The 5,271-nt window shown below is 35.9% G+C and overlaps 1 pseudogene; it reads right to left on the reverse strand.

Annotated features, from left to right (window-relative positions):
• Positions 1 to 3,043: 3,043 nt before the first annotated feature.
• On the reverse strand, positions 3,044 to 3,142 carry LOC132267778 (small nucleolar RNA R71; annotated as a pseudogene).
• Positions 3,143 to 5,271: the final 2,129 nt, after the last annotated feature.

A 5,271-nucleotide genomic window follows, 5' to 3' on the forward strand; every position in this document is an offset into this window, starting at 1 on the left:
AGCGCTGAAAAGTGCGCATTTAAACCTCTTAAGCTTAGGTATTTTAGGACCTTTATCTATCTTACTTTCCCGTTTTAGACAAATTCGTGTTATTGTCCTTTTCAGGTGTTTATCCCCAAAATAAGCTAATTCAGCCAAATAAGAACTTAAAAGAAGCTAATTCAAGCTGGATGGAAGAAAGGAGCAAAGTGGAAACATAATGAAGCAAATTGTTGAAATCAGCACGTTCGATCGATCTCAAGAATACTTCGATCGATCGAAAGTTAATCGATCTAGACTCTCCAAGATGGATCCAAGCTCTTTTGTCCTTATCCAAAGATCCCACAAAGTTTGATCGATCCAACAATTCTCAGATTGATTGAAAAGATTCCATCTTATCCTGTTGTACCACCCCACCTACCACTTTTGTCTCTTTCCCCAAAATATCTCAGATCTATCCGTATCCAAAAAGGCGCTGCCATGGGAGGATCGATCCAGCCAAAGTTTGATTAATCTCAGCCAAGTTCGATCGATCTCAGCATAGGTTCGATCGATTGAACCCTCTCAAGTGTGAATTAAATCAATTTCTAGCCCTTGTGTACGAGCCTAGACCATTGGGTGTGACATTTGAGCTACCTATATAAGGATTATGAGCCACTTTTACACAGAGGGTTTTAGGAGTTGATAGATATAATTTTGATTATTCTTAGAGAGGAAAAAAAGAGAAGAGGAGGCTAGAGACACATTCTTGGGAGGTCTTCCATCTACTTTAAGAAGAAGAGCATTTCTACAATGGAGATAGCCCTTGAGGGTTGGAGGACACCATTCATGAGTGGCTAGACATCCTCTTGGGGCTAGAGTTAGCCCTAAGCATGCTTTCTTTACCTTGATTTATGTATTTTTGAGAGGATTTGTGTTATAATACATGTTTTGACATATTTATATACATAGATCTTGTTTATTCAATGATTTATGTGGTTTAATTCTTCCAATTGATCATTTCATCCTATCCATATGTCTATATATGCTAGAATAGATGTTTATGTGTTTATCTCTATCTCTTGTGTTGTTGAAGTATGTCTATGTGTGTTGATGTTATAGATCTAGAGATTGTCAAGACATAATGCTTAATAGAATGCTCTTGTGATTTATTTGATTGTTTATACTCATTTCTTGATGGATTGTGCCTCTCCCTTAGTTTAATTAGTTTAATTTTTATGTCATTAGCTTACATGTAGTGTAGTTACATTAGTTGTTAAATGGGAGGAAAATTCATGCTTGTTGTTTGATGTTCCATACTTATGAATGTAAGTGATGTGTTTGGATTGTGAGCTTAAAGGAAGGATTAATGGCTTAGTTTGATGTATTGTGCTATTCATTGTGTTGTTTAGATAATATACACTTAATTGGTCATCCATGCTTGTTGAAACAACCACACATACTTACTATTGTTGCAACATATGTTTTTCCCCTCATTAATTATGAATTGAGTGTATAGAAAAGTGATACTTAGTGGTGATCTCTAAGTCCCAAGATCTCTCTCTCTTGTTTTCTCTATCCTTTAATTACTTATTTTATATTGAGCTTGCTTAATCTTAATTGTAGTTTAATCAACCAAACAATCTACCTTTGATTACTCGACTTACTAACCCTAAGCATTGTTTCCATTACTAGTAGCCCTCTAATCCCTTGGGACGATCCTTATTCACCCTTGCTACGTTAGTATTAGTAGTAGTGGTAGTAGTGGTTTTTATAAATTTAAACGTGACCCAAAAGGCTTTTCTTGAACCATGCATTCACTACATTATTTTGGCATATAGGAACGGCCACAGTCAAATTTTGGCGCCGTTGCCCGGGATTGAATTGACAACGTCGTGTTTTGGAAACATTTAGGAATTGGTACTCTTTGTATTGTGTCTTTACTTTATTTTTATTTTTGGTTACTTATTGTGTTTGTTCTTATTTGGCTAGGTGAATTGAGTGAAGGAAGTTAAGCAAAGGAGAATTCAAAGTAAGGAGCTAAGCTAAGCACAAAAAGGACTAAAAATTTAAAAAAATGCAAGCATAGCAAAGCTTGGAAGTTAAAAATGAATTCAAGTTCCTTAAGGACCCTTTGTGAGATCTTTCTAACTCAAGCTCTAGTTAAATCGTCGACCCGCATGGAGGCTAGTTTTTCATTTCTTAGATAAATCGTGAGCCCGCGTGGAGGCTATTTACTTTTCTTTACATATTGTTCAAGCATGGGAGCATGGGATCATTGTATGTGGAGATTTTTTGATTGATTTGTTGTGGGGGCGAAGTGTTTGTTACTTGCTTATTTGCTTGTTATTTGTCCTTGCTAGTGCATGCATGGTCGTAGGTCATTAAATCATACTCTTATCCCTCTTAATTTTCATCTTGAATCGGTTATTCGTAATCCTAGGGGAAGAGGTAGTTCTCATCACTCCATTTCACCAATGGAGAATTTGAATGACGACCATATGGAGGACCTTGGTCACATAGACCAATAAGGCATCCTCCACCCCAATGTGCGTCATGAAAATGTCCAAGTACCATTAGGCATACCTAGACCATTCATTCCACCACAATAACAAGGCCAAATTCCATTAGAAATGCCTCAACCAATCTTTGCTCCACAACCTCCCATGGTTCAAGCTAATCAAGGTGTTCGTGTAGCACCACCAATTGTGAATCCTCCCATTGCATTAAGAGACCATTATGTTCCTAATGAATATAATGCACCCACTTGCAATCAATTGCCCCCATTTAAAGCACATCACTATGAAATCAAACCACAAACCATTCAAATGCTTCCTAACTATCATGGACTTCCAAGTGAAGAACCTTATAAGTAGTTGGATGAGTTTCTTGAAGTGTGTTCCACCGTGAAATACACGGACATGCCGGAAGAAGTTTTAAGACTTAAACTTTTTCCTTTCACCCTTAAAGACAAGACAAAATATTGGTTCAACAATCTTAGACCTTTTTTGATAACCTCTTGGGTGGAAATGCAATAAGAGTTCTTGAAAAAGTACTATCCGGTTTCTAAGACCAATGCCATGAGAACTTCAATTAGAGAGTTTTCTCAAGGGGATGGGAAAATGTTTCATGAGGCATGGGAAAGGTTTAATGATTTGCTTAGAAAGTGCCCTCATCATGACATACTTAAGTGGCAATTAGTTCAATATTTCTTTGAAAGTTTACCGGATAATCACAAGGGTATGGTTGATGCATCTATGGGTGGGTCTTATCTTGATAAGCATGAAAATGATGTGTGGCAATTGTATGAAAGTATGAGTGAAAATTCCATGCATAGGTCATTATATTCTAAAAATGGTAGAAACCTAAGTGGAAGGAAGAATGTCAGCTTATATCAAGTTGATAACTCCAACGACAGAGGCGCCGAAATGAAATCCTTATCTCAAAGGTTTGATCAACCAAAATTCAGCGAATCAAGTATCTTCCTCCCTTACTCATATTCATCATCGTGCATATAATGAATCTTGCATGACTTGTTCAAGTGTCTTGCATTCTACTTCCAATTGTCCCCATGGACATGTGCAAAGTAAGCCCTATGAGCAAGTCAATGCCACATTTGTTAATAAAGGGAATAATCCCTATGGCACTCATTACAATTCAAGTTAGAGGAACCATCCGAACTTTTCTTGGAAAAGCCAAGGGGAAGGCTCAAACCCTCCCCAAGGTGGTTTTCAAGGGAAGTATGTTCTGCCACCAATGCAAGGCCAAGGTTCCCAAGGTTTAAAATCATCATCATTTCAATCACATGGCAATCAATTTTCTAATTTTGATTTTCCTAACCAATCATCATATTCTCAAGGAAACTCTAGGAGTCCCACTTTTGAAGATAAAGTTTTGACCGCTCTGGGCACTCTAGGGGCGAACACTCAATTGCTTCATTCCCATTCTAAATCCATTGCTAAGCTAGAAACCTGAGTCAGGCAAATAGCTAATACCTTAAATGCTAGAGAGAAAGGAAAAATACCTTTGAATGCCCCACCAAAGCAACAATGTGTTGTGGAGACTCATTCCTCATTGGAAGGTCCCACAATTGAGCAATTCAATGCGGTGACAACCTTGAGAAGTAGGAAAATTGTGGACAACCAAGTAGGTATGTCCAATGAAGAGAGTGAACCGGTGCAACCAAAAGTTAAAATACAAAGCATGATATGATTCATTCAAAATCATAATGTATAAATGTACTTAACAACACTAAATCACTAATAACTAAAATTACATGTCACAATTAAGCATTGGTTGTCAACTTGGAATTGAATGTGAAATCAAGTAGTGAAGACTTAGACATCACGTCTCGGAATAAATATAGATCAAAATGGTTATTCCAGGCATTAACCCGCTGGGAAGACCACCCTGGTGCGCACTATAAAATGGGGAGAACTCATACCTCCCGCACTAGAGCTAAACTCTAGCCATATCTCTATAACAATGTCCCAAGTGACTCCAAAATAAATAACTTAACAACTTATATGCGTATTAAAAAGTACACAAAACTACCTTCATGCACAAGTAGGTTGAAACTACATAATGCATGCTCTAAATCCACAATTACTATAGGATGATAATGTCGAATCTTCAGAGTGCAATTCGTTACACGCTATAACAACATCATATGTCGAATCTTCAGTGTGTGATTCGTTACACGCTAGAATAATATAATTCAATATTGAAAATATAAACTCATGAATCCATTACAAGTCCAAAAATCATGATTTAAATTACAATCAATGTCAAACACATGATTAAATCAGTAACGCAATAGAAACGGAAATTAATTACATAACCTATTTAATTTTTCTAGGTTTCAAATCTCAATGAAATGATCCCTAATTAATATATGTTAAACAATATAGCATGGTCATTACATATATTCATGCAAAATCTCAATTAGGCCAATGGAACAACAAGGTATAATTTAATTAAATCACGTGATAATTAAATCTCTAACTTCCAAAGCAGCTTCAAATGGTCTCAATTTAATATATACTAGTAAACAAGTCCTAGTCATTACAAATGTCAAGTTAAAAACTCAATTAAGCCAATGGAACCTTTAAATAGATTTTAATTAATTTTTTAATTAAAATCTCTAGATTTTCAAACTCATCCAAATGCTTTCAAATTAAAGTATGTTAATGAACATACCAAGACTTAATTTAATAGCATGTCACAAATTATTTCCATGCAAGGTACAACCATGAGAATTAAACTTTCATAAAAGAAAGTTATTAAATAAAAGTTGTAATCCCTTTTCAAATA

Source organism: Cornus florida, unplaced genomic scaffold (assembly GCF_030987335.1).
Source record: "Cornus florida cultivar Cherokee Brave unplaced genomic scaffold, ASM3098733v1 CherokeeBrave_3.0.0_Hap2_Chr07, whole genome shotgun sequence".
Taxonomy (NCBI): domain Eukaryota; kingdom Viridiplantae; phylum Streptophyta; class Magnoliopsida; order Cornales; family Cornaceae; genus Cornus; species Cornus florida.